Source organism: Chiroxiphia lanceolata, chromosome W (assembly GCF_009829145.1).
Source record: "Chiroxiphia lanceolata isolate bChiLan1 chromosome W, bChiLan1.pri, whole genome shotgun sequence".
Taxonomy (NCBI): Eukaryota; Metazoa; Chordata; class Aves; order Passeriformes; family Pipridae; genus Chiroxiphia; species Chiroxiphia lanceolata.
In genome coordinates this window covers 1,770,500-1,789,352 of record NC_045670.1, presented here as the reverse complement: position 1 = coordinate 1,789,352, position 18,853 = coordinate 1,770,500, and the positions used below count along the sequence as shown (strand labels likewise).

Here is an 18,853-nt window from a genome sequence, read left to right as displayed (position 1 = left end):
GTGTGCAAACTTAACAATGCTTTTGTATTGGAGTGTTGAGACTTTGGGGCAATGTATTACACGGATCTCTCAGACTGTAGTGGATCCTTGTTTTGAATAGTGGACGAGCTCTCTGGATTCTTTCTTGGTGAGATGTTGCTGTGTTTCTTTTTAGCTTTGGATCAGGGGTTGCCAATGCTGATGCCTTGCTTGATCAGCCTGTTGCAAAGGGCCCTGCAACAGACTGTCAAAGCCATCTTTGCGGCATAAAATAAAAAAAAAAGAGGGGGAATTGTCGGGGTTGACAGAGAACCTGTCAGCAGCCTGGCAATTAGTGATGAAGAATTTAAACAACTTTTAGGAAATATTTACTGTAATGGTGGACGGAACAAACATAATGCAGCCCAGACCAAAGGTCACCAATCAAAATGTGTATAGTGTCACCAATAGCATGTCACAGCATGCACAGTGTCTTCAGTGTCACCAATAAGAGTGTGTGCAGTGTCTTATGCTTGAGACTTTTGACCAATTGTGTTATGGTACAATAGTGTACAAAGAGTATAAGAGAAACACTTGAGAGTAATAAACAGCTTCCTGATCACCTTGCACCTGGACTATGTCTGACTCTGATATTTATGTCGCATTGGCCATTCCGACATTATCAGCGACACCCTGGCAGCCAGGAGGGTCAACTGTCTCCTGGGGTGCATCAGGCAAAGCATCACCAGCCAGTCGAGGGAGGTGATTATTCCACTCTGTTCTGCGCTGGTGTGGCCTCACCTTGAGTACTGTGTGCAGTTTTGGGCACCTCAATATAAGAAAGATATAAAGCTATTAGAGAGCATCCAAAGGAGGGCAACGAAGATGGTGAAGGGTCTAGAGGGGACACCATATGAGGAGTGACTGAGGTCACTTGGCTTGTTCAGCCTAGAGAAGAGGAGATTGAGGGGAGACCTTATAGCAGTATACAGCTTCCTCATGAGGGGAAGCGGTGGGGTAGGCGCTGATCTCTCTGGCAATCAGTGCCAGCAAATGTCACCACAGTCTTCAAAAAGGGGAAGAAGGAGGACTCAGGGAACTACTGGCCAGTCAACCTCACTTTAATCTCTGGAAAGGTGATGGAGCGCCTGGCTCTGGAGGCCATCTCTACCCACATGGAAGACAAAGAAGGTGATCAGGAGTAGTCAGCATGGGTTCACTAAAGATAAATCATGCTTGACCAACCTGATTGCCTTCTACGATGAAACAACTACCAGGATGGTTGAGGGGAGAGCATTGGATATTGTTTACCTTGACTTCAGCAGGGCTTTCGACACTGTCTCTTGCAACATCCTCATAGGAAAACTTAGGAAGTGTGGGTTGGATGAGTGGACAGTGAGGTGGATTGAGAACTATCTGAATGGCAGATCCCAGAGGGTTGTAATCAGTGGTACAGGGTCCAGTTGGAGGTCTGTCACTAGTGGTGTCCCCCAAGGTTCAATACTGGACCCAGTATTGTTTAACTTATTCATCAATTACTTGGATGAAGGGATAGATGCCTCCTCAGCAAGTTCGCTGATGACACAAAGCTGGGAGGAGTGGCCAATACCCCAGAGAGCTGTGCAGTCCTTCAGAAGGACCTTGACAGGTTGGAGAGATGGGCAGAGAATAACCATCTGAAAATTCAACAAGGGAAAATGCAGGGTCTTGTACCTGGGGAAGAATATTCCCACGCACCAATACAGGCTGGGGGCCAACCTGCTGGAAAGCAGGTCTGTGGAGAAGGACCTGGGGGTCCTGGTGGACAAGTTGTCCATGAGCCAGCAGTGGGCCCTTGTGGTCAAGAAGGCCAATGGTATCCTGGGGTGCACATAAGGAAGAGCATTGCCAGCAGGTGATCCTGCCCCTCTACTCAGCCCTGGTGTGGCTGCATCTGGAGCACTGTGTCCAGTTCTGGGCTCCTCAGTACAAGAGAGACATGGAGCTCCTGGAGTGGGTCCAACAGAGGGCGACAAAGATGATTAGAGGACTGGAACATCTCTCATGAGGAAAGGCTGAGGGAGCTGGGCCTGTTCAGCCTCAAGAAGGTCTGAGAGGGGACCTCATAAATGTCTATCAGTATCTGAAGGGAGGGTACCAAGAAGATGAAGGCAGGATCTGCTCGGTGGTGCCAGGCAATAGGACAAGAGGCAACGGTCAGAAACTGATGTACAGGAAGTTCCACTTGAATATGAGGAAGAACTTTTTTCCTGTGCAGGTGACAGATTGCCCTCACTGGAGATATTCAAGAACCATCTGGACACAATCCTGTGCAATGTGCTCTAGGATAACCCTGCTTGAGCAGGGAGGTTGGACCAGATGACCCACTGTGGTCCCTTCCAACCTGAACCCTTCTGTGATTCTGGGAAACACATTTTAGTTTTATTTTGCTTCATGGTCTTAATAATTGCACTAGGGTATCATATTTTCTATTATTTACCACTTAAACAGCATCAGTTTCTAAACAGCAAGGTCGTCTTTTCTGAATATGAGAAGTAACTTCCCCTCAAGAAGTCAGTAGAATAAGTCCAGTGTAAAAGAAAACAAAATCAGGCCCAAGTGGACAATCAAACAAGGGAAATGCAAATTAAACACCCTCCAGGAAAACATCTCTTTTAATTAACTGCACTCTTTTTGCCATTATAAAAAAGGTAACTTAGAAAGAAAAAATTAAAGTCACAATGGTTTTTACATTATCATAGTGTCAACAGGATGGGAGAGGTTAAACGAGTTCCTAAAGCTTATTTTTCTTCTGACTGTCTCACTAAGGAGACCACATTCAGATCTACATTGAGATTACATTCCTATAGCTATTTCAATATAATTTATCACATGCAAATAACTTCTTATAACCCCTTTCCCCTCTGCACAGATCCCTTCAGGATGTTTATAGCAATTGAGGTGATGATGAATAAAAATGAGGGGGGAGGGGAAAGCAAGTAAATTGTATTTATGGTTATTAAGCCTTCCTGTTTTAAAAAAATAAGTTTATACAGCTAAGAGGAATAAGATTTTTTTTTTAATTCTGAATTCCATTTCACCTATTTCTAGTAAGACCCTGCAATACACAGTGGGTCAAAATTATTACAAGTCAACATCACTGGATGAACAAGGATCATATTTAGCATACTATAAATAGAAAAATAAATAGCATAGATCATGCAAAACAGAAGATAACATTTTCCTGTTCTCCCTCTTGATTAATGGGCAGATAAATAAAGTGGTTTTTATAAGATACTATGCATTTTTAGTACACAGAAATCACAGAAACATTTAGGTTGAAAGGGACCTCATGAGATCATCTAGTCCAATCCCCCTGCTCAAACAGGGTCAGCTAGAGCAGGTTGTCTAGGAATGTGTCCAGTCAGGTTTTTAATATTTACAAGGATGGAGATTCTAAATCATACTCCATATCACTGAGTTTTCTATTGTTAGGCATCATCTCAGAAATCTGCTCCCTCAGTAGAGCATCAACAGTATAAACCTATAGTTTCCACTAGTAATAGCAGAAGTTGTATTTTTTTAAAATCTTTCTAAACTCTGACAGGAGACTACACTCTACTGTAGAACTGTCACTTAGCCATTAAGGAGTTTTACTGGCTTCTTCAGGTTTTCCCAGATAGAGTTACTAAAAATCACAAATAGGGAAAGACTTCCTACATAGTACAAAACTGGAGTGATTAGTGAAATAAAGAGAAGCAAAGGCATATTGAAGATAAATACAGAACATTAAGAAAATATATACTACTGTAGGGTAGACACATGGGGTAGACAAAGAATAATAAACTGCTCAGTAAAATTCTGCACTTGAGCTCCTATTGAACTCCAAAAAGATCAGCTAGGACCATGTATAGGCACATCATCATTTTTGGAGAGAAAAAACACTGTGCAAAGGCTGGAAGACTGAACTTAATTCTGTACACAGAAGGAAAAGTCTAACAAGTAATAGTACTGCTAGGTCTATAACCAAAACATATTTTAACTAATCAGAATATTCTTAAATAGCTAGCTGTGGGGCAGAAAACTTTGCAAGCACAGTTTTACCTGACTGCTCAGGTTGAAGTGCATAATTCGCTGTTGTGTTAACAAGACTCATGCAAAAAAATCCATGAGTATCAAGATGAGAACATATTCCATTAAACATCAAAAAGAAAACAGTTGCAGGTTCAGTAAAATTAGCATCCCATTGGACACAACTTCAACAGGTCATAGAGAGGTCATCTTTGAAGGGGAAATCCTAATGAAATATAAACATGTGATATGGTTTGAAGTTGGCTCCCTGCCAAGTCTCCAAACCTTACCACAAGAAGTGTCCCGTTTCCCTCCCCCCCCCCAAAATCTCAGGGAGAAGAGGGAGAAAAAAACAACCAAGAAAAACCCAAAACAAGAGAGAGACAACTAAAGTGGTATATATAAATATATTTACACTTAAATTATATACAATTAAAATATATACAATTTCACAAGGGAAAAGGAAGGGGGAAGGGAAAGGGAACAAAACCAAAATAAAATATATATATATATCCCAATCAGTAGCCCAAGATCTAGTAACTAAAGAGTTAGCAAAGAAATATCCCACCACTCTCCTTGGGACAACCGAGAGTCACTCCGGGACGATCGCCGGCAAACCTCCGCCTCCCAAGGTCGACAAGGCCTTACCAGGCCTTGCTCCCCAACATGGCAGACTCAACAGCAGGGAACCTGCACCTCCAAACCGCTGGAAGGAAAGAGAGCGAAGGCCTCTCCTCCTTTCTTCTTATAGTCTGGTTTACGTAAAAATCGTAGGGAATACTGGGTAAATCTAGACCCTTCCTTGGTTACAAACTGGTCACCAAGGAAGGCCTAGCCCAAACTACCACAACATGGCATTGTGGAAACCCCAAAAATTTACCATAGCTTTGTTCAGCCACCACTAATCTAGGCATCTGATGTGGAGCATAATCTAAACAAAGGAATCAGTCAGTTCACACACCTGGAAGCTGTCATATTTTGGAGCCTCCTAAAAGTTATCCATAACTGAAATATTCACTTGCATGTAATGAAACTGAGTAAGGGTTCTGAGATGCTGGAATTCTGTTCTGAGGGGATGTTATAGACCCTCGCTCTGAGGAATGCAACATTAATATTAAGGGACAAGTGGTACCCTGTTCTGAGAGCTCTGCCTATGTATGTTCCATACTAATGAAAAGATAACAGAAAGGACAACTTAGTAGTCATGAATTAGATAGAATGGACATCCAGGGAGATAAACGAGCTGAATCAGGGGGGTTTTTTGCAAGCTCCCAGTATCTAGTCAGGAAAAGTTGAATAGTTCATGACGAAGAGAAATAAAAGGGATGACCCTCTTGAGGTTGAAGGGTCGGAACGACCACCAGAGGACTCCCCAAAAGGATGACTCCGTCTCAAGTTCTGCCTGAACTCCGTCTATTATGAATATGATAATTAGATTGTGAAATTAAATGAATATGCATGTATAGATGTTGTAATCACTCACGAAAACTGTATAAATTACCTGACTTTTCACCGAGAACTTTGGAGCTAGCTTGTGCAGCGACAGCTGCCTAGTTCCCCAGCGTTGCTCAAAATAAATACCTTTGCTGCTTAAAGACTCAAAACTGTCTCTGAGCAGTCATATTTCTGCCAATTTTGGCATCAGTAATATCCTTTAAATTCGTTGATCAGTCAAGAACTGCTACATGCATGTACTGTGCATATTACTACCTTTGGACTCTCTTTCCACAGAAAAAATAAATCATTAAAATACATGGAATCGGGATGAGGAGTTTTCTTCATTGCATTCTCTGTTGAAAGTAAGTTTGAGTGTCTATGGAGTTCACTGTTGTCTGAACTCAGTGTCTACTAAGGAATAATGAGAAAGGAAGGCCCATTCTCTACAGAAGAGTCCATTTAACCATAGGAACTAGCAGACCTCCAACCACTCATCAATACCTCCACATGGCACCACAACTCCAGCAGCAGCCTGCCCTACTGCTTACCTACATTCCCTCTGTTCCTGCTCAACAGCAGTGGCACAAGGAACAAGAAAGTAAAGTGGCTTTCAACTGTTCTACACTGAGGGAACAGCATCAAGCTGTGTCAGGAGGTTTAGATTGGATATTAGGAAAAGGTTCTTCACTGAGAGGGTGGTCGGGCACTGGAACAGGCTCCCCAGAGAAGTGGTTACAGCACCACGCCTGCCAGAGTTCAAGAAGTGTTTGGACAACATTCAGGCACATGGTGTGATTTTTGGAGCTGCCCTATGCAGGGCCAGGAGGTGGACTCAATGATCCTTGTAGGTCCCTTCCAACTCAGGATATTCTATGATTCTATAGTGACCTCTGTAGGAGATCATGGACTGTCCTGTGTTGTATGCAGCAAGTTCCAACTGCAGGTCAATGGAGGTAACCCTTCCCCTTTATTCAGCACTGGTGAGGCCACACCTAGAGTACTGTGTCCAGTTCTGGGCTCCCCAGTACAAGAGACATGGACATACTGGAGAGAGTTTAGCAAAGGGGCACGAAGATGGGATTGACTGAAGCATCTCACATATGAGGAAAGGCTGAAAGAGATGGGACTGTTCAGTCTAATGTATACAAATAGCTGAAGAGAGGGTGCAAAGAACACAGAGCCAGGCTCTTTTCAGTGGTGCCCAGTGACAGGACCAGAGGCAATGGGCACAAACTGAAACATGTGAGATTCCATCTGAACATAAAAAAACCCTTTTTCACTGTGAGGGTGACAGCACTGGAATGGGTTGCCTAGTTTGTGGAATCTCCCTTCTTGGAGATATTCAAAAGTCATCTGGACATCATCATGGGCAACTAGCTCTAGGTGGTCCTGCTTGAGCAGGGGGGGTTGGAACATATGACCTGCAGAGATCCCTTCCAACCTCAACAATTCTTTGATTTTTCTTTGAGAATTGCATTTTTACTGCTGGGTCAGTCACATAGGTATTGTCAGCAAGCAGTTTCTTTTATTAAACTGTCAGGAAAAGCAGGTGGCATAAGATAGGACTACCCTTCCTAGTAAGTGAACCCCAATAATATCAGGATAATAAACCTCAGGGACAAGTGCTAGATGGGACTGCAATCAAACATTATTTATCAAACACTTATAAAAAAGCAGAGACAAAAAAGTAAGAGCAAAAACTGACAAAAGAAACTGCCACAACAATCTCACAAGGAATTAAGAAAAAAATGTTGAGGAAAAAAGAATGTTCACAACTATTTACATTAGTAATTAAGATGCGCAGCACCTAATGACCAGAACAGATTCTGAATGTACATCTGCCTATGGGTGGGATCCTCAATACACACATACAGAGGTATCTAGTAACGATTACTTATGCAGTTTTATGTATTAACTCTTATAAGCAAAATTCTGCTGCAAGTTACTTCGACATAAATCCAGAGTCACTCCCACTGTTGACAAAATCAGTCTGGTTTTACATCAACACAGTTAAAGAGGGAATCTGATGCTAAATAAATAATATTTTCTCCCTGAAAACAAAAAGTGACAACCTGGAGTCATGCCTCTCAGACTAGAGCAACCCTGAGCAGACCCTCGGACAGGAGGACAGTGATGCTGACTGCCTCCAGGTCCTCAAGGGAAGCCACCCCTCCTGTTATAGACTAGGAAATCAGGGGAATTTTTTTCTTCCCCCTGCCCCACTCCAAGGGAAAAAACGGAGTCCTGCACTTTCCAGCGATCCCACAGTGCCCCCTGCAGGCCACAACAGGGCGCTGCAGACCCTGCACCTTCCAGCGATCCAACAACATCCCCGGCAGGCCACAATTAGGACTGTGCTAACGGACAGAGGAGTATCCATTTAGACTTGTTGTTATTGTTGTTTCTTGTTACTGTTTTTGCCAACATACATATATCTTTTAATAAAGGGTTGTTATTTCTTCTGTTTTTCCACATTTTCCTTGAGTAAAGCCCCTTAATTTGACATTACAATTGCAGAGAGAGAGGAGTTTGGTCTACCTCATAGCTCATCCTCTTTAGCAAACAGTCCAGTCTCACTCTGACTGCGACATTTTTGGTGCCCAAAGTGGGGCATGGAAAGAGGAAAGGTGGAAAAAGAATCACTACCCTTTGTGTGAGTTACCCGCAGTTTGAACCCCTTGTGTGATTGACACGCGTTTTGAACTTGTAGGTACCATGATGTCAGGGGTTGCTGCTTTCCTCTGGTATATAACCATGCCAAGATATCTGTCCCACCTGTCAATGTATTTCAGTTCAGATACTAGGACCCTCATTGCGATAAGTACCTTTGAGTTTGTGCATTGGGTATATGACACGGCATACTCAGCACCTATGATTTTCATCCGGAATATGTCCTCAAGGATGCACTACTGCTCTTTTCATCCTAGTTTGTGCCATTATAGTATATCTGATATACCAAGCCAAGGTCAAGAATTACCGAGAAGGCATTCAGGAGCCTGTCCCAGGGGTGGAAAACCTCGAGTGGCATGGGTTATGGGAGGACATGGGTAAATTCCTAGAAAGTTGCTCAACTCCCATAACATGGACGCTCACCCTTGAACAACTCCTGAACCCTACAAAAATAATGAAAGCCGTGAGGGAGAGAGGTCGTGATGGATCCATGGAGAGGCAGTTGGCAGCTGCATGTGGGGTCTTGGCCATTGCCTACAGGAAGTTGCTCGGTATGGTGCAACACTTCCAGGGGAAAGGAAAAGATGAGAACAAGATGCCTAATACCAAGGTGACTCAGGATAAGGCCAAAACTAAGGGGCAGACTAAGCCAACGGAGGTTGCCCCTATCCAAAGGAAGAAATATAAAGCCAAATCAGTTCACCCAGCTGATGATGACGGAGAGGCAGGGTCCCCACAAATGGCTACTCCAGAGCCAGAAATCATCACTGAGTCTTTATCGTACAATAACCTCCGGAATTTACGGACAGACGTTGCTCGTCGTCCAAGTGAGCCCGTTCTGACCTGGATGATCCGAGTTTGGGACTCTACAGGTGATGTTGTGAACCTTGATGGTGGTGAAGCGAGGTTCCTGAGATCTATTGCCCAAGATGTGGGCATTGAGGAAGCATTTGTGAAGGAATCGAAGTCCCTGTCTCTCTGGGTACGGCTTTTGGATGGTGTGAGGGAGAGGTTCATTTACAGAGAGTCCTTGCAGTCAGATCATTATACCAAGAGCTGGAAGACCATAGAAGAAGGAATCCTATGGCTGAGAGAATTGGCATTGCTGGAAGTATTGTTTGGAAGGGATGGGCAATCTACCAACGATCCTGACAAGGTTAAGTGTACACCACAGATGTGGTGGAGCTTCACACGTATGGGGCCGTCCACACATAAAGGTTACCTGACATCCTTGCAGGCTGGGGAGAAGCGGGAGCCAGTGATGTCTGTAATAAACAAACTTCGATTGTACGACAGTATGATCGAAGGACCACTACAGGCCCGCATCTCCTCTGTAGAGACAATGATTAATGAACTCAAAGAATTAACTACGGACTTGAAAGAGAAGATTGAGGGAAACAATTTCCATATGGCCCCAGTGAAAACCAGACGCCCTCCAGCTAGAGAGAGCGGACAGACCTCACGAACTGAGTTGTGGTACTTCCTAACTGACCATGGAGAAGACATGAGAAGGTGGGACAGGAAACCTACCCGTGCCCTAGCAGCCCGAGTACAAGAGCTGAAGGAGAAAGAAAAGGGAAAGTCTGCAAAAGTGAGTGCTGTACCAGTATCCTGCAGGCAGGGATCTGACCCGCTAGAGGGCTCCTCCTGTCGACATTCACAAGAGGGAAACGGTGACTGGCAGGATGAAGATGAATGTTAGAGAGGCCCTGCCTCTAGTCAGGTAGAGGCACGGGACAACCGTGTCTATTGGACTGTGTGGATCAGATGGTCTGGCACGTCAGACCCACAGAAATATCAGGTTTTGGTTGATACTGGCGCTCAGTGTACGTTAATGCCCTCGGGACATGTGGGACCAGAGACTATTTCCATTTCTGGGGTGACTGGAGGATCTCAAGAGTTGACCATGGTGGAAGCTGAGGTGAACTTGACCGGGAAAGACTGGCAGAAACACCCCATTGTGACTGGTCTAGACACCTCATGTATCCTGGGCATTGACTATCTCAAGAACGGGTACTTCAAGGACCCCAAGGGACATAGATGGGATTTTGGAATAGTTGTTGTGGAGACCGAGGCGGCTAAACAGTTGAACTCGTTGTCCGGCCTCTCGGAGAGCCCTTTGGCTGTAGGGTTGCTGAAAGTCGAGGAACAGCAAGTGCCAATCGCCACTACAATAGTGCATCGCCGGCAGTACCGGATGAACCGAGACTCTGTGATCCCCATCCATAAGATGATCCGTGAGATGGAGAGCCAAGGGGTGATCAGCAAGACCCATTCACCCTTCAACAGTCCCATCTGGTCTGTGCGTAAGTCTAACGGAGAATGGAGACTGACTGTGGACTATCGTGGTCTGAATGAAGTCACCCCACCGCTGAGCGCCGCTGTTCCAGACATGTTGGAGCTCCAGTATGAGTTGGAGTCCAAGACAGCGAAGTGGTATGCCACTATTGACATTGCAAACTCATTCTTCTCCATTCCCTTAGCAGCAGAGTGTAGGTCACAGTTCACTTTCACCTGGAGGGGTGTGCAGTATACTTGGAACCGACTGCCCCAGGGGTGGAAACACAGTCCCACCATCTGTCATGGACTGATCCAGGCCACATTAGAGAAGGGTGAGGCTCCAGAACACCTGCAATACATTGATGACATCATCATATGGGGGGACACAGCAGAGGAGGTTTCCGAGAAAGGGAAGAAAATCATCCAGATCCTCCTGGGAGCTGGTTTTGCCATAAAGAAGAGTAAAGTTAAGGGGCCTGCCCGAGAGATCCAGTTCCTGGGGGTGAAATGGCAAGATGGGCGTCATCAGATTCCAACAGAAGTCATTGATAAGACCACAGCAATTACCCCACCAACCAGTAAGAAGGAAACGCAAGCTTTTCTGGGTGCCATCGGTTTCTGGAGGATGCATATCCCGGCGTACAGTCAAATCGTAAGTCCCCTCTATCTGGTAACTCGGAAAAAGAATGATTTTCAGTGGGGCCCTGAACAGCGACAGGCATTCGAACAGATTAAACGAGAGATTGCACATGCTGTAGCCCTTGGGTCAGTCAGGACAGGGACAGATGTGAAAAATGTGCTCTATTCTGCAGCTGGGAATAAAGGTCTCTCCTGGAGCCTCTGGCAAAAGGTACCTGGTGAGACTCGAGGCCGCCCACTTGGGTTCTGGAGCCGAAGCTACAGAGGATCTGAAGCCAACTACACCCCAACAGAGAAGGAGATCCTAGCAGCTTATGAAGGAGTACAAGTTGCCTCCGAGGTGATTGGCACAGAAGAACAGCTGCTCCTGGCACCTCGACTACCAGTGCTGAACTGGATGTTTAAGGGAAAGGTGCCCTCTACACATCATGCCACTGATGCTACATGGAGTAAGTGGATTGCTCTGCTCGCACAGCGTGCCCGTATTGGAAATCTGAATCGCCCTGGGATCCTAGAAGTCATCACAAATTGACCGGAAGGTGAGAGTTTTGGTCTAACGGATGAAGAAGAAGAAAAGCAGGTGGTACGGGCTGAGGAAGCCCCAGAATTCGATAAACTATCAAAAGAGGAAATGCGTTACGCCCTCTTTACTGACGGTTCCTGTCACCTTGTAGGAATGAAACATAAATGGAAAGTAGCTGCATGGAGCCCTGCCCGACAAGTTTCAGAAACTACTGAAGGGGAAGGAGAATCGAGCCAATTCGCAGAGCTCAAAGTTGTCCAGTTAGCATTGGACATTGCTGAACGGGAGAAGTGGCCAAAGTTTTACATCTACACCGACTCGTGGATGGTGGCCAATGCTCTGTGGGGATGGTTGGACAGATGGAAGAAGGCCAATTGGGAATGCAGGGGAAGACCCATCTGGGCCGCGGATACGTGGCAAGACATTGCCACCCGGACAGAGAAGTTGATTGTGAGAGTCCACCACGTAGACGCCCATGTGCGCAAAGGTCGAGCCAATGAGGAGCATCGCAACAATGAACAGGCAGACCGAGCTGCACAAGTCAAGGTGTCCCAGGTAGACCTGGACTGGCAGCACAACGGAGAGTTGTTCCTAGCACGGTGGGCCCATGATGCCTCAGGCCATCAGGGCAGAGATGTTACCCATAGATGGGCACGAGACCGAGGGGTGGACTTAACCAAGGACATTATTTCCCAGGTTATCCATGACTGTGAGACCTGCGCTACCATTAAACAGGCTAAGAGACTGAAGTCCCTATGGTATGGTGGACGTTGGAGTAAGTATAGGTATGGGGAGGTCTGGCAAGTTGATTACATCACACTGCCACAAACCCGCCAAGGTAAGTGCTATGTGCTTACCATGGTGGAAGCCACCACCGGATGGCTGGAGACGTATCCGGTGCCTCACACTACTGCCCGAAATACCATCCTGGGCCTTGAAAAGCAAGTCCTGTGGCGACATGGTGCCCCAGAGCACATTGAATCAGATAACGGAACTCATTTCAAAAACAGCTTAGTTGCCACCTGGGCAGAAGAGCATGGCATCAAGTGGGTGTACCACAGCCCATACCACGCTGCAGCTGCAGGGAAAGTTGAACGACATAATGGACTGTTGAAAACCACTATGAAGGCGTTGGGTGGAGGGACAGACAAGCACTGGGATCAGCATCTAGCACAGGCTACATGGTTAGTTAACACCAGAGGTTCCATCAACCGAGCCGGCCCTGCCCAATCAGAGTCCCTCCACACCGTGGATGGAGATAAGGTCCCCGTGATTCACACGAGGGGTGTGTTAGGGAAAAAGGTTTGGGTTAACCCTGCCTCGAACAAAGACAAATCCATTCGTGGGATTGTTTTTGCCCAAGGACCCGGCTGCACCTGGTGGGTGATGCAGGAAGATGGAGAAACCCGATGTATACCTCAGGGAAACCTTACTCTGGGGTGAACTGGTTGTAACAGTAGACTTGTATCTGTATTTGTATCTACCTATTAGTGGATGTGTACATAGTTGGAATACTGCATGTACATATGAGGATCGAAGATTTAATCTGATAAAGTGTGGTAGCATGGGAAAGAAAAATTAGGGGTGGATAATGTTATAGACTAGGAAATCAGGGGAATTTTTTCTTCCCCCTGCCCCACTCCAAGGGAAAAAACGGAGTGAGCGGGGGAAGGGAGGTCATTAGCATTACAAAGGATGTAGCTGCCTAGGTTAATTGCCCATTTGGAGAGACGGGAGAGGGAGGCGTGGGGCGGACTCTGTTCAGGGGCGAGGAGAAAAAACTGCATTGTTGGCTCCCTGGGGGCTCACAGGCATTTTTTGGGGAGGGGGACGGGAGGTTTGGTTTTCTTTTTGGTTGTTCATCCTGGTCAGTTCGACTTCTCATCCTGTTGGCTTCAACCTGCCTGGATGCCCCGCTCCCCGGAGCTGCTGTGCCTCAACGGAGAGTTTACTTGCCCGCGGGAGAGGAGGGGGAAGTCTTTGCTGAGACACCACCACCTGAGACTTCAGTGAGTCCCCGCCACTTGGGACAGCGGTGAGTTCCCGTGGGAGTGTACTGCCTGCCTTCCTTTTCGTCCCCACGGAGGCGAGGTCCCCTCCCCCATCTCCTTCTCAGCTTCCCCACGTGGTCCGGGACCGCTCTCTCCAGCCCCTCTTCCCGCGGGGTGACTGCCGGAGTCCACAGTGCCCCCTGCCGACCACAACCAGGTACTGCAGGCCCTGCACCTTCCAGTGATCCCACAGCGCCCCCTGCCGACCACGACCAGGTACTGCAGGTCCTGTACTTTCCAGTGATCCCACAGCACCCCCTGCAGGCCACAACAGGGTCCTGCAGACCCTGCACCTTCCAGCGATCCAACAACATCCCCGGCAGGCCACAATTAGGACTGTGCTAATGGACAGAGGAGTATCCATTTAGACTTGTTGTTGTTATTGTTGTTTCTTGTTACTGTTTTTACCAACATACATATATCTTTTAATAAAGGGTTGTTATTTCTTCTGTTTTTCCACATTTTCCTCGAGTAAAGCCCCTTAATTTGACATTACAATTGCAGAGAGAGAGGAGTTTGGTCTACCTCATAGCTCATCCTCTTTAGCAAACAGTCCAGTCTCACTCTGACTGCGACACCTCCACATTCCCTGGTCTGAATGTTGGGGTAGGGCTATTTCTAAAGGAACCACACAAACCTCCAGCCTCCGAATACAATTTCTTCTCCTTAACCAAAGCAATCTTCCTACACTGTGGCTTACCAACACAAAGGCAACATGGGTGAACCTCTCGGCTGGTTTTGGAAAACATCTGCCACTCTGGCCTAGGGCAGTGCCCACAGCTACCCCACACCTGGCTGCCCAGCCACAACCTCTGGGCCAGCCAGGTCAGGTTTCACTTCAGCAGTCGTCTTTTTCTTTTTTTTCTTTTTTAACCTTGAGACAAACATTTCTCCCCTACAACTGAAAGCTGTCCAAAAAAACAGAACCACACACACAGGCACCCATGTCTCTAGGCTGTGCTCCTCATGGCCTGCCACTGTCCTGCAGCCTTCTGAATGGTGAAGTGGTATCTGTCACCCAGAGCCATGTGCCCTGCTGTCCACCCCTTCCCAATCTATATGCACTCTCTCATGTTCACCAGCCTCACAGAGCCCCACAAAACACCACAGCATTGGGCATAGACAGTGCTCTGTAGGTTTCCTCTCCACCAACCCAGTGCCCAGTCAGCAGACACTCCTCAGCATGAAGAAGGCCTATTATATACATATGTATACACACACACACATACATGCACACATTCTTAAAGTCTCTGACACTCAAGTTCTTTTCATCCAGCTCCTGAGGTGAAAGGGGCAATGTGGGGAGGGATGGTATCAGAAAAAAGGGGATCTTGAACTTACCTTCCACCCACAGCTCCTCCACATTGGTTTCAAGATTTGCTGCCCTTAATCCTACAGCGAAAGCCCCAAATATGAGAAGGCCAACAACCAAAAATTTTCCACAGTTTTTTTGAATGTAACAGCCCAGTTTAAATAACAGTCTCTGAAACTTTGCTCTCAGCCACAGTGGTGCTTTTCTTCCAGTAGCTTTCCCCTACAAGGCAAGGAAAGGTTCGTAGTTAAGAGGTTGGGGCAGACACTAACACAGGCAAGGCACATTTATTCCAAGAGAACATATGGGGAAAGCCCCCCTCCAACCACTAACAGATGCAGAACAGTTATTTATACATAAATGTTCATATCCTCATAGTGTCCCTTGGAGTAAGGACAATAATGTTGTCCTTCATGAAGGGCCTTCACCCCATGGTTGAGCTGAGCAGCTTGCAATCACCATTAAGTATTCCTGTAGGCCAAGATGTGTACCTGCTGGTAACCATCCTATTGCTAAACCACCACACAGGTTTGGGATTCCATCACTGTTGAAAACCTGTATAAATGAGACAGCGTGTGTGTCCATCACTATCTTGCACTCAAGTCACCACTATCAGCTTAGGTTGCAACACATTCATGATAGCAAGATTCATGGCTCTAGGGGAGAAATAACCTATGTCAATGAATCTCAACAGGCATGTCAATAAAAAAAAAAGTCTCCTTTCCCATTCTCATTAGACCTCTAAAGGGCTGATGGTGGGGAGGGATGTCAACAGTGAAGGAAAACTGTGGGAATTTGCTGGCATTTCTCCTATTCCCAGCCCTTAGCACAACTTTGTAGTAAATGCATTATCCACGTGGTGAGCAGTGCTGTAAGATCATAAGAAATTAATTTCCATAGTCTGGAGACACTGTGTGATCTTAATTAGGAAGCAGAGTAGCCATCTGTAAATTACAACAATATTTGTGAACGGAAGAGGGCAGCCACATAGATTTATTTTGCCTTTCCCCTTTTTACAAAGCCCAGAAATTTGCTCCACAAAATTAAATGCTCTTTGCAGAAAGGCATCGTCTCTCGAGGTTGTTTATTTTGAACATTTTTTTGGTTCGCATACGTTAGCGGTTGGAACCGTTCCCCTTCCCCTCCCCGAGTAGGGCTTCCAGCGCACTCCTGCACCTCCGGCGTTTCCACGCTAACAATAAAGCCAGTAAGCCGGGAGGACTCATACAACCTGCACAGAAGATTTAAGGTAGCAATTTATTTACAACTTTCACTTTTCCTCCGAACGCTGAGGGAAACGTTACAAACTTTTTTTGCTATGAGAACCCCTCTCTGAGGGTTGTCGTGTTTTCAGCACTCGGTGGAGAACTTTGCAAAAGCACTTTTTGCCAAGAAAGTAGCCGCTCATTTTCTCCCCTTTTCCGGTTAGAGATCGGTGTTAATGAAATTGCAGAGTGCTACGAAGTGATAGAGAGAAGCAAAGGAAGCGGAAAGGGGAGAGGAAAAGCGAGAACGGGCCACAAACTATCCGGAAGGCCCGGAAGGAGGTGAAACTGCCTCTGGGAAATTTAACTAGAGGAGTGCTCCTCCGCACACACACCAGGCAAAGCGTATGCAAGAAGGAAGGGAAGAAGAGCGCTCTCGCACTAAAGAGTCACAGACGTCTCTCTCTTTTTCCCAGCATTTTATTGGTCGCTGTTTCATTTCCATCTCTTCCTTGCACCCCCCACGAGAAAACACCTCCCCCATAATAATAGTACTAGCGAGTATCTATATTTCTAAACAATGCCTGAGAGACTGAATGCACCTTTGAGATCTGCTCCAAGGCGAAAGCCGCATCACAGTAGCTTGGTCGCTGCAGATACTCCCGGTCGGGTGCCGCAGAGCGCTGGTTCGCTCCGGTCCTTCGCCGCCTCCCGCTATCGCTACTCGCCGCCCGGCCGGGGTGGCCGCCGCCCACGGCACTGCTGCTTGTCTCTGGCTCCAATACGTTAACGGCTGCCGCTGCCAGAGGGGCCCGTGGGGAGCTGGCGGCGCCGCAGACCGCGGGATGCTGCTGCTGCTGCCGCCGCCGTCGCTGCGCGGCTGCTTCACACGGGGCTTTGGGCCATGGCTGCCACCGCGGCCGCTCCTGACCAGTCTCACCCTGCACCTCCCATTGCCACATCGCGTGCGGTCCCCAAGGTGCTGGCGGCTACTCCCCGCACCCAGGAAGAGTGGGTGGGCAAGCACGACTCCCCTCCCCCGCCCCAGCTGCCGCCGCGCTTGCCTCCGCTCCCGTTAAAACCGCTTCTTCCGGCCGTTGCTGCCTCCAGGAAGCTGCTGTCCGCGGCGGCACTCAGCGGCGGCGGCGCAGCAGCAACATGGCGGGTTGCGGGTGCTGTTGACCTGTCTCGCCGCGGTGCACCATACTGCCTCAGCGCCAGGGCGCTACCCGCCGGCCGCGGGGCCGGCGAGACTCCGCTATCTGGCCGGTAGCGAGGGGCAGGCTGCTGCCTGGCGCTCTTCCTCGGCGTATGTGCGGCAGCATCGAGCTGGAGCCCCACAGCTTAAAAGATGAGGTGAAGAAGAAAAAAAGGACTCTCTCCAATTGGATAACAAGGACGAGGGGTGGAAGGGGAGGAGAGAGAAAGAGAGAAGGAGGGGAAAAAAGAGCTGAAAGCCCGCCCCTGGGGCTGTCAGTTGGTTTGGGTTTCTACGGGATGGATTGGCTGGAGGAGGGTAGAAATTATTCAGCAAACATGTCTATTATTAGCTGCTTAGCAACAGCTCACCAAAGTAGAAAGACCACCCAGACAGGCAATCCTTGTGTGTGAATCGCCAGTTTCAGGGGGAGCCTGAAAGAGATACAGCCTTCTTTGCATGCAATGCTTCCATTAAGGAATGCTTCCCTTCCTTTCTTCTTCATTTTCTTGTCAAGATTTTTTTTTTCTTTCTAGATGCTTTTAGACAAACACATGTTCAGAACTTTCTTCTTTTAAACAAGAGAGGGGAAATGGGAGGAAAGTGGCATTTCTAAAGCCCTTAAAAGAAAATCCTTTTAGGGACAACTTGGCCTCAAGCTGCAACAAATACTGGGAGTTCCAAGCTGATTTCCTAGGGTTGCAAAAATAATGACAGGGTGGTGAATACTGTGGTAGGAAGTACCAAATTTTTCTTAATTCAAAGAAATCTTCCAGCAAAATATATAAAGCACACTTTTATTATGGCCAGGGAGACGCAGGGGTTTCGCCCCCCCGTGCATGTCTGCTGAGAAAAGAAGCACAATAACTTTTTATACAGTGAGTTTCAAAAATTATCTATCATATACACTCTTTATGAAGTCTGCCTTATCCGAATAGACATTTGGTTGCCTAACTCCTATTGTTATTATAGAGTAGTTACATAAAGTTTTATCATTTCAAACAGCTTAGGTTCCCCCTCCCTCTTCTGTCTCCCTTGCAATGCTGCATGCTAAAGTGTTTCCTGCTTTCCCTGACAGTCCCTTTGTTTACATAAGCTAGTTTTATCTTAATTGCCCACAATTTGGGCAACAACCTTCTTTCAAGCAGTTACAATTTTGCAAAGTCACACTAACATAGCTGAATTTTTATTTTATTTTGTCTTTATTTCAATTCCCCCCTTTTCTTTTAACTAATGCGAATTCTTTTGCATCACCCTTTGTACAGTCCAGAGCACATGTACTTGTTGCGCTATGGTCTTAATTCTCCACTACATCCACAGATTGATGATTGTAAAGAAGGAAAGCTGCCAGTATCAAAACCAAGAGCGGGTGAACCAGGAAGTTAAACAGCTGGGCTGCAGTGAGTGATTGTACATTGGTTGTTCCCAGAAATATGTTCCACCAATGATGTTCTCCAGTCTTTGCCACTTTGGTAATGATGTTTTTAATCTCTGCTATGTCGTGTTCCACTTGCCACAGCATGAGATGTG

At 46.7% G+C, this 18,853-nt stretch overlaps 1 protein-coding gene across 1 annotated transcript in view; it reads right to left on the bottom strand.

The window, feature by feature from the left end:
- The window catches only part of LOC116780083 (protein patched homolog 1-like), a 151,401-nt gene extending 134,482 nt beyond the window's left edge, over nt 1-16,919 (bottom strand). The window contains exons 1-2 of the mRNA XM_032674566.1: nt 16,728-16,919; nt 14,950-15,142 (exon numbers count right to left, since the gene is read on the bottom strand). The gene's annotated coding sequence lies outside the window, so the exon portion shown is untranslated. The remainder of the gene's footprint in view (nt 1-14,949; nt 15,143-16,727) is intronic.
- Nucleotides 16,920-18,853: the final 1,934 nt, after the last annotated feature.